We start from the raw sequence: 11,429 nt of genomic DNA on the forward strand, positions 1-11,429 counted from the left end.
TATAATTACGCCACATGGCAGTGTCGGGACCTACACAATTCTTGTAGTTATTTTTATTCCCTCTCAATTATCCCCAAGCTTTCATTCTTTTTGATGAACCCAGTGAAAGAGTAGAAGCTTTCTATTGTTCTAATAAAAATAGTTTTGTAATATTGCCTAGCTAGAACCATACATGGGTGCTAGGACTTATTCTAAAATGCCTAACCTTATTAAGACTTATTCTGAAAATGCCTAGCCTTACTGAAATTTATTCCAAGAATGTCTAATCTCATTAGAACTTATTCTGAAAATGCCTAGTCTTGCTAGAACTTATTCCAAGAATGCTTAACCTCGTTAGGACTTATTCCAAAAATGCCTTGTTAGGACTTATTCCAAGAATTCCTAATCTCGTTAGGATTTATTTCGAAAATGCATAACCTTGTTAGGACTTATTTCAAGAATGCCTTATCTTGTTATGAACTACCACAACACCAACTTGCTTATTGACAAGCAAAACCTGCTCGGCAAGGAATCCCACTGTTGGACAAACCACCAACCTATTCTGTAAAAAATTTCAAAGTTGGTCAAACATGTCGACCCACTTTGCCGAGCAAAACCCACTCGACAAAGATTTTCCAAGTTGGTCAAACTTACCAACCTACTTTGCTAAGCAAAACCTGGTCAACAAAGATTTTCAAAGTTGGTCAAACCTGCTAACCTATTTCGCCAAGCAAATCCCGCTCAATAAAGATTTTTCAAGTTGGTCAAACCTTCTAACCCACTTTGCTTGACAAAGATTTTCAAAATTGGTCAAACCTGCCAATTCACTTCATCAAGCAAAACCCGTTTGACAAAGATTTTTCAAGTTGGTCAAACCTGCTAACCTATTTTGTTTGACAAAGATTTTCAAAATTTGTCAAACCTGCCAATTTACTTCACCAAGCAAAACCCGCTCGATAAAGATTTTTCAAGTTAGTCAAACCTGCCAACCTACTTTGCTTGACAAAGATTTTCAAAATTGGTCAAATCTGCCAATCTACTTCACCAAGCAAAACCCGCTCGACAAAGATTTTTCAAGTTGGTCAAACCTGACAACTTATCTCTTGCCCAAACCAGCTTGGCAAAGGGATAAAATTTGTAACCAAAGGGTAACGTAATTCAAATTGCCCCCATGATCCATAAAGCGCGAAACTTCATCTCAGCATATTTGACCCAAATAACGGTCTTCATCCACGTTTGGTATAAAAACACATATTTTTCAAATAATAAAAATCTTATATAATAATTTGACCTTCCATGTATTCGTAGTCGGAATAATAATGCATAAAGTCGATGCTCCATATATAATAAAGATCTGACATAATTTATAAAATCTATGCTCCGTAGCATAATAATTGATAATAATACCTCCATGTCCAGAATGATAATGTAGAAAATCCATACGCCGCAAATAATAAAAATTTGATATAATTGATTTTCCATATCTTCACGATCGAAATAGTAGTATATAAACTTCGTACACTGTTTGTCATCGCAAGATTTTGTCCATATCGATTTACATTGAGCCTATCACATGGATTATAAATTTGAATTCAATATTCTATTGATTTTTTGAAATTGATCACATGGACTCCTTTTAGGACCTTATTCCAAATGGAAGTATAAAAAAGTTGCATAACCAATTTAAGTTGCAACTTATCTGTTCATTTTTTGTGAAGCTAATAATTCCAAATTCATAGGGTTTCACCCCAGTCTTTTCTGTTCAGAGAGGATGACTTACGGCTTGAATTAAAGTACCAAGCTAGGTCTTCGAGTTGCTGATCTTCCGGTCTTGTTGCATCTGTGCTTGTACATTTAGTTAATGATATTATTGAAGAAAGAACCCTATCATGCTCCAATAATATGATGTAATTGGCACACCGTAGTGGATCGTTACAGATATGGCTAAAAATAATTGCTTTATCTACAATACATTATTTAAATGGCTTCACCTAATAATTCTTGATGCATACCAACACCAATGCAAAAACATTACACCTGTTTTGTTTTTGATGATCTTAACGTTAGATTACGTAGATGGAATCACGAATTGCATGATTATCAATTGGAATAACGAATTGCATGATTATCAATTGGAATAACGAATTGCATGATTATTGTGAATGGTTCACTATTCTTCATTGAATTATTTCATTTCCACAGACGACGTCAATTGTACGGACATAAAAAAAAAATATTGTATTTAATCATAAAAGAAATCTAACAAAGAAGATGATCAACACCATCACGTAATTGCCATCTATAAGACAAAACACCTCCAGCCGTAGCCGGGAGCCCTCCGACGCCCAAGTCAGTCCTTAAATATTATCAAAATATTTAATGAATTAATTCATAGATAGAAATTGCATACCTCAACCCATAAGGGTATTGCCTATTTATAATATTCAATGACTTACCTCACAAGTAGTTTAAATATTTCAAAAGTCCTATCCCAAACAATCTCTAATTGTTCAGGACTTTTATATCGATAAGATTTCATATCTTGATAAGTTTTGCATAACATAAAACATTAATGCAGTGTTTGATAAGAATTTGACAATTGTCATACACATGATAATTTATAATTACGCCATGTGGCAGTGTTGGGACCCACATAATTCCTGTAGTTATTTTTATTCCCTCTCAATAATAATAATAAAGTTTCGTTTGGCATTGGTTACTGTAGTCAATTTTTTTGTGTTAAAGACTTGTTTAGCCTTATTTGGTTTTTGTTTTTGTATTTTTTTAACTTTTGTGAGAAAAAAGTGTAATGATTATGGTTTGGATTTAACATTTTGTTTTATTGGCTTAGAGCATCCACAATGGACATGCTAGTGAGTGTGTTAGTATTAGGTGTTAGTTTTTGGCCACCCAAAAACACTGTTGAGTGTTGCAATGGGTGTATTAGAACATTCACAATGGAAGAGTTAGTGAGTGTGTGAGTGTTAGGTGTTAGTTTTTGGCCACCCAAAAACATTGTTGGGTGCCGTAATGGGTGTGTTAGTGTTGTGTGCTAATGTCAGCTGTTAACTTATGTGTTAACTGTAGCCAGTGTTTTAGCTAGTGAAGGAAGAGAGAGATGTGTGTCTGGAGAAGTCCTCCCGGACGTGAAATTGGAAGTCCACCTCAAACGTCCGGATCCTTCAAGAAAAAAAAAAAAAAAATTGGGTCTGATCGGTTGACCGGCTGAACGGTTAGCTGTTTTTTTTTTTTATACCTGTTGGGTATTTTTTTTTGGGCTTGAAATTTTTAATTAAATTAAATTATTTATTTATTTTATTTATGATATATATCTTAACACATGCCTTAACACACCCTTTAAAATATCCATTGTACTACTTCTCACTCTCTAAAATTAACAAACTCTTAATATATCTTAACACACATTTTGGGTCCCATTTTTATCACTTTTTGTCATATAACACACCTTAGCATACTTTTTTAGCCATCCCATTGTAGATGCTTTTATATAGCCTATTTTGTCTTTTTTTAGTCCCAAAATATTTACCAAAAGAAGATTAAGGGGTTGTTTGAGATGTTCTAAATAAGTACATTTTTTGAATTTTTATGAAATATGAGTTAAGTTTGAAGTGATGTGGTAGAGAGGTGATATGACTTAAATAAGATAGTAATTTTTTTGACCTTTTAACTTTTTTAGGGTATGTCAAACCTAGCCTAAATAAATAAACAACAATGATAGAGGGCCCTAATTTCTGTGGCTCAAATGGCTCGAATTTGCCAAAACGACGTCGTTTTGAGTACAAAACAACATCAAAATTGCCAAAACGACGTCATTTTGACAAATTTGAACCATTTGAGCCACAGAAATTAGGGCCTCAAACATTTTCCATAAACAAATAGCTCAAGATCTTTTTCCAACAACCTATCAATTTTCATATTTTGTTGTGGTTTGACCATTGGCTTAGTTATTTTTTTTTTTTTTTTTTGTACTTTTTGATTATTTTAGTTTGGGACTAAATTTTTTTTTGAAAGAAAAAATAAAATAATTATGATTTATATTTTGTTTTATTGACTTGTTTAGCTTATTTTGAGACAATGGGGTAATTTGGGAAACTGGTTAAATGTTGTTTTTTAAATTTTTTTGGTTTTTTTTTTTTTGTTGTCTTTTTTGTATGTAAAAAATATATGAAATGATGTGATTCAAAATAGGTTAAAAGTTAAAAACTATTTGGCAAACCAGTTAAAAGCTAACTTTTAGCTTTTAACTCATTTTTAGTCACGTCACTTCTCATATTTTTTACATATAAAATGATAAAAAAAATAAAAAAAATCAACTTTTAACTAGCTTTCTAAATTATCTATTTATCTTTGTGTTTTTTAACCAAAAATACCCCCTGCGCTCGGCCGCACGCGGGGGTATTTTAGAGAGTTTCAATAGTCTCAACCACTTTTAGGCATTGTTTGAAAAGATGATTTAAAATGTGGGCTGGTTTTTTAATTTTTTTAACTTTTTTGATATGGGTTAAAAAGTTTCGTTTTGGATTAGTTTTTTAGTTTTTTAAATTTTTGTAAGAGAAAAAATAAAATGATTATAGATTGGATGTGACATTTGATCTTATTTGGTCAAAATGGTCAATTTTGTCTTATATGGCTATTTTAGCCTAAAGTAGTATTCCAAACATAGCTTAAGAAATTAAATAGATTAAAATAGTTAATAAAATAAAATATCACGTTTAACTTATAATTGTTTTTTTTTTTTCTCACAACTATCAAATTAACTAGAAAAAGGTCAACCAACTTTCCAAATACAACTATTTTAGCCAGAAAATAGCAAAAAACTAAATAACCAACTTCCCAAATAAATCCTTAGTTACTTTGACTAGGAATTATTTCGAGATAATCTAAGGGTTAGTTTGGCATGTTTGAAAAAAGTCAAAAAGTCACTATGCTATTTAAATCACATCATCTTATTTAAGTTACGTCACATCTCTAACACATCACTTCAAATCCAACCCAAACCCAACCCATATTTCATAAAAAGTCAAAAAGTGCACTTATATATATCATCCCAAACAACTCCTAAACAAGTGTGCTTATTTAATAAGTGTAATTATTTAGAGTATACCACATTTTTATTTTTTTAAAAACGTTTTATAAATTTTTTTTTAAAAAAAGGCTATAAATTAGCAAATTCTAAACAACCGCTCAACGCTACCCTACCTAGGCAATCAAAATTTTTAATAACAATAGTGCTTGAGACCACTAATTAGAGCTATCACTAATGATGTGGCAGTGAGTCTCACTACCACAGTGTGTGCTGTGTCTTTTTTTTTTTTTGTCATTTTCCAGCTCACTAGTGTTGGATTTAGAACTCTAAATTATTATTGTTTTAATAATAATAATGTTTGAGACCACTAATTAGAGTTATCACTAATAATGTGACAATGAATCCCATCACCACAATGTGTGTTGTGTCGTTTTTTTTTTTTTTTTTTTTTTTCATTTCTCGTCTCACTAGTGATGGATTTAAAGCTCATTATTTAGATTAAAAAAAAGAACTCTAAATTATTAGCTGAAATAAAGTGAAGGTCCAGATAGTATTGTTATTCAAGATTTAAAATTAATGATATAGCAATTAATCATTAGAGAAAAAGAAAAAAAAAATTGTAGTACTAATTAATTATGTTCACTAATAATAATGTTGGAGATTATGTAAGTCCTTCCAAACACGCCCTTAGCGGAGGGAAGAGAGAGAAGAAAGCTGTTTGTGTTGTGCGTATGCATCAGAAACGAGGGTTGAGATGAGAGGGGAAAAGAGGGGTTTTTTTGGGCATCAGAAACGAGGGGGGAGTTTTCTGAGAGGGAGAGGAGGGAGAGAATAACTATGATGATTCTGTTGATCCTTTCCTTCTAAATATGCCCCAAGAGAATGAACCATCCCATCTGATTATTACTACTCTCTCTTTCTCTCTCTTCCGGAAACCCACCCTCCCTCTTAATTAATTTCACCCTCCACACTTCTCTCTCTCTCATTTACTGTACTAACAGCCTCGTCACATCTTAAATAGATCCCAACTGCCCCCTCTTCAATCTCGCAAATCTCTCTCTCTCTCTCTCTCTCTCTGTGTTTGTGTGATGAGAGTGTGGGTGAGTTTCTTGTGTCTTGTGCCTGTCAATGGTGAACATACAAGGAGAGTTGATCATTTTCTCTTTCATGTTGGTTTAACAAAGTGTTTCTTACAGAGTTTATTGGCATTCTGTCCACCTCCCTCATCCTCTCAGAAAAAAAAACCCCTCTCTCTCTCTAAAATGGAATGGAGGTGGGCATACTGCCAACTGAGCTCTGTTGGTTTCTCTTTGTAAAACCCTCTTGATAGATATAAGATATATATCTCCTACAAACAAACACCCTCTCCATGTTTTCACTCTCTTGTTCTTATTAGGACACCCAAGGTAATTAAAGAACCCTCTGTGCTGTACTTCTCTCCATGATTAGCTTTATACATCTCTCTTCCCTTCTTTTCTTTTCCTTTTTTTGGGGTTATTTTCTTTACGATTATGATGCGTGATCATGATGATTATGCTGTTTCCTGGCCCCTTTCTGCCACTTTTGTTATTTTCTGGGTATCTACTTGAGCTCGCCTCTCTCCTCCCCCCCCCCCCCCCCCCACTTTTTCTGAATTTTCCCTTCTTGAAAGAAAATCTTTACTTGTACTTTTTCTTCTTTGTTTTGCAGGGTTTATCGTGTGTTAATGCAATCTATACCTGGAGGAGTGTGATGACCAACATCAGACAAAGATCTTATGTTTCTTTTTGTTTTATAAAATCTATTTATGCTGAGCAATTCATGAACCCTAACAAAAAACAAATATGGAACCCTAGTTTCTCTTCTCCTTTTTTTTTTTTTTTTTTTTTTTTCTTTTTTCTTGCTTTTTTTCTCTTTATCCAATCAACTCCATTATAAGGTTTCTGCTTAGTGTTCCAACATCTCTCTCTCTCTCTCTCTCTCTACTTTTTATCATCAGAAGGACAAAAAGGACAAAAAGGACTTTCTTTGTGAAATCAGAACTTGGGTTTAAACTTAATGAATTATCTGAATCTGTTTTTGTGTTTAGTGAAGGCCATGTTGATTGAATCTAAAATTTTAATTTTTGTCTGATTTGTGTATTAGTCTTAGTGCTTGTTGATGATTATTTAGATTACAGTCAGACTAGGAAGACTGGATTGCAGTTTCATGGCCTCATGCATGTTCAAACCAAAGCTATGTCAGTTCGAATTTGTTCCTTTTTTTGACCATGTAGTAGTAGTTTATTTCCAGGGCGTCATTAATTAATGCATCAGGAAAATATCTTGACTTCCATTCAAAAAGCAAAGATCTAGAAAATTATTTACAAGTTACATGTGAACTTTTTGTATTTAAAAATGTGAGACACCAAGTAATTTATTAAAAAATTTATAGAAGACTCTCACATGCTTGTGGGATTTATTGATAATTTTTTTGATAAATTGTTTGGTAACTCCAGCATTGCTCTCCTGTATTATTATATATTCTATTGGCTTTGTCAAGTGAATTATCATTTGTTCAAGTTACTTTACGGGTTGGTTTACGGGTTGGTTGGTTTGGGAGGTGTGTTGGTTTTTTGATTTTTTTAACTATTTTAATTTGAGTTAAAAAACTTAGATTTTGGTTTTGTAGTTTTTGGATTTTTTTTTTTTGGGAGAGAAGAGTGTAATGATTATGGGTTGGATGTGATATTTTGTTTATTGTTGTTAAAATAATTTATTTTATTTTTTGTGATTAAAATAGTCAAAAAAATTCACAAAATTACTTCCCAAACGGTTCCGTAGAAAGTAAAAAATTTATATGATTTAAATAAGTTAATAATTTAATAAATTAACTTATTAGCGTTCTTCAACTTATTAGCGTTCTTCACAATATAGCAGTTATTAAGAGAGTGTTTGGCAAGTGGATTGGGGCTAAAATAGTCACAAAAGACAAAACAGGTTATTTTAGTCACAACAAATAAAACATCACATCCAACCCATAATCATTACACTCTTCTCTCACAAAAAAAAATTAAAAAGTCAAAAAGTCAAAAAGTCCTTTTCAAATTAAGCTTTTTAGCCCAGGCTAAAATAGTCAAAAAAGTCAAAAAGTCAAAAAGTCAACCCACTTCTCAAACGGAGGCTAATTAAGTTATAATCTAGGTCGATGTTTATCTTTTTCACTTTGATTTGGCAAGTTAGCAAAAAGTTTAACTTTTAGTATTTTGTAGTAAAAAAAAAGTTCTTTTTAACCAATTGGCTACCCAAAAAATTAGGGCTTGTTTGGTTTGTTTTTGAGAGAGTTGTTTTTGAAAAAATTTTTGAGGAGAGAGCTTAGAATTTTTTTTGATTTGTTTGGTTGTATATTTTGGGAAAATTGTTTTTTTTGGAGTTTGGGATGATTTGATATTTTGGGAGAATTTGAGTAGGTGTGTATGAGAGAAAAAGTGATTGAAAAGGAGAGAGAAGAAAGAAAAAGTGATTGATTGATGTGTAAAAGAGAGAAAGTGACTTTGAAATTTTTTTGAGAAAAATTCAAACCAAATAATTTTTTAAAATTTTTTTTTCTAAAATTCATCTCCCAAATGCAAACTAAACATACCTTTAGTTTTTTTAACTAAAAAAGTCCAAAGTTAATTTTTTATCAACTTCTCAAAACATCTCTATGTACTTTTCTCCAAGATTATTTCTAGATTTATTCTTTTAAGGGCAAATTACATATATTTCTTATGAAGTTTGATTAAATTACAGATATCTCTTAAGGTTTCGGAAATTATATCTCGTCTCTTAAGGTTTGAGAAAAATTCAAACCAAACAATTTTTTAAAATTTTTTTTCTAAAATTCATCTCCCAAATGCAAACTAAACATACCTTTAGTTTTTTTAACTAAAAAAGTCAAAAGTTAATTTTTTATCAACTTCTCAAAACATCTCTATGTACTTTTCTCCAAGATTATTTCTAGATTTATTCTTTTAAGGGCAAATTACATATATTTCCTATGAAGTTTGATTAAATTACAGATATCTCTTAAGGTTTCGGAAATTATATCTCGTCTCTTAAGGTTTGTATTTTCATAAAAATTTGTCTTATGAGGTTTAAATTTCATAATAAATTACTCTAATTTGTTATGTAAATATAACATTCACGGAGAAATTTGTAATTTCTCAAATTTTAAGGAGTATTTGTAATTTAGTCAAATCTCGAGGAGGTATATGTAATTTGTCCTTTTTTTAATTACTTGGGCCTCGTTCATCAATTATATATTTTAGTGAAAAATTATTCTAAGTTTTATATTTTAGTGAAAAATTATTATAAGTTGTTATATTATTAGTTTTATTTTTTTAATTTTTTATAAACAATTAAAGAGTTATTAAAATAATCTGTCTTAAATGAGGTTTTAGCAAAGTTAGATCAGAATGTTTTACTAGTAAAATTTTTTACTACAGTATTTTAAGTTTTTGCTAGCTAATTGGTTTTTGGTGATAATGAAGGACGAAGGGTTATTTCGAAAAGTGGTTTATAATTTACTATTTTGATTTATTATGATAAAATGTATAAAAATTAAAAATGTGATATTATTTAAATAAATAAATTAATTTATAAGTATGTTTCCTATATGGCCGCTAATTTTAAGATGCTTCTCGAATATTTATTTTGGCCAACATATAGGGGTGTTATCTCCTTCGTTTGTAAGGATTAGTTGAATAGTTTTGGTAGATGTTTAAAAGTTATGTTCGTGATAATTTTTTTTTGGTTATTTTAATTATAAAAAAATAAAATAAATTTAAAAGTTAATAAGATAAAATATTACATCAAAATTATAATTTTTTTTATTTATAAAAGTTAAAAAATTAAAAAATTTTATCTTAAATGAGACTTCAATTTCAAATTAAAATAATCAAAAAATTCATTTATAATTTAGTACTCATATTCATTTATTTATTTTAATTTTATTCTATCAGTAATGTTATGAATTTAGACAAAAAATTAGAAATTATTTAAAATTTTATATTAATGTTTCAAATTTATTCTATATGTACGTTTTATATTTCATCAATTATTCTCTACCATCTAAACCCAATTTTGAGTATTCGGAGTTTCAAATTTTGAAATCCTAATTTTTTTGTTTGGTCTATACAGTTCAGCACTATTTGGTATATAAATTAAATAAGTAAACTTATTTAAATAAGTGTATTTATTTGAATTATTATTTTATTATTTTCCTATGTATATATATATTTTTAAAAAGTAAACAAATATATTTATTTAAATCATCTCAAACAAGTTTGAAGTTTTATTTCTATTCAAAGGGAAAATAGTTTAAAATAAAATTTAACATAGCTTACTGTTTTTGAATTGTCTTTAAATAAAATCTTTCTTATGTTGGCTTATTTTATTAAATGGGTTAAAAATTAGTTTTTTAACTTTTAGATTTTTTTTGGATCATATCACTTTTTTATTTTATTTTTGTATGTTTTTTAAAAAAAGTTAAAATAATGAAAAAAAAAATTTCAATTTTACTTTAAAATACGCAATTGCATTTTTTTTTTCCGGGAAAAATATATATATACATAAATTGAAAAGTTAGGAAAAGTAATTGCAAACTCACGAAATTACAAGTTATTTATGCACTACATTGTGCAAAAGAAAAATTGCAAATAAGTGGGAAGACTAAAAACATTACAAATTCATTTTGAAAAGTAAGTTAAAAGTCACTTTTCACCTTTTAACTCACTTTCTTCTTTCAAAAAAAATAAAAAAAGTCAAAAAACAGCTTTGAATCATCTTTTCAAAACACTCTAAAATCATGTAAAAGTTTGTTACTTTTACAGTCGGTAAATTTTATAACTGATTTATAATTTATTCTGAAACTCATTGCATTACAATTTTTTCTTGTGAATTTCTAAGTATTTATTTTTACTTTCTATTTTTTATATTTTCCTTTTATTTGCTCTTACTTTATCTATAGATATATTTGTTATTAGTAAACACGAATCATATTTTGAGAATAATTTTTTTAATCTTACAAAAAGAAAAAAATTGAACATCTCCAACAGGGCATGCTATATATCTCTAGTTATGCATTTTTGTTATATATATATATATATATATATATTGTGTTTTACTAATAAAATATTATGTAATTTTTTAGTAGAATTACTATAATTTGAATTTATAAATAAAATTAGAGGAAATCGGTCTAAGGTCCCTATCCAACTTTTAGTAATAGATTAGGTCCACAATCTTTTCTTTTGTAGTCTAAGGTCCCTCACCCCATCCCCTCTCCATCCACGTTGTCCTGAGCTTGATCAATCGAAAGTGTTTTGGTGACACTGTGGCTTGACCTTTCTGACCATGAATTGATGAAGAAAACGACGTCTTGTGAACTGAGGTACCATGGTTTC

At 29.7% G+C, this 11,429-nt stretch overlaps 1 long non-coding RNA gene across 1 annotated transcript; it reads left to right on the forward strand.

The window, feature by feature from the left end:
• The first annotated feature begins 5,703 nt into the window (after positions 1 to 5,703).
• On the forward strand, positions 5,704 to 7,093 carry LOC114308952 (uncharacterized). Its single transcript, XR_003645642.2, has 2 exons — positions 5,704 to 6,432; positions 6,716 to 7,093. It is a non-coding gene; the product is annotated as an uncharacterized LOC114308952 (long non-coding RNA).
• Positions 7,094 to 11,429: the final 4,336 nt, after the last annotated feature.

This window comes from Camellia sinensis, chromosome 3, assembly GCF_055761805.1.
Source record: "Camellia sinensis isolate YWXY chromosome 3, ASM5576180v1, whole genome shotgun sequence".
In the NCBI taxonomy this organism is placed as follows: domain Eukaryota; kingdom Viridiplantae; phylum Streptophyta; class Magnoliopsida; order Ericales; family Theaceae; genus Camellia; species Camellia sinensis.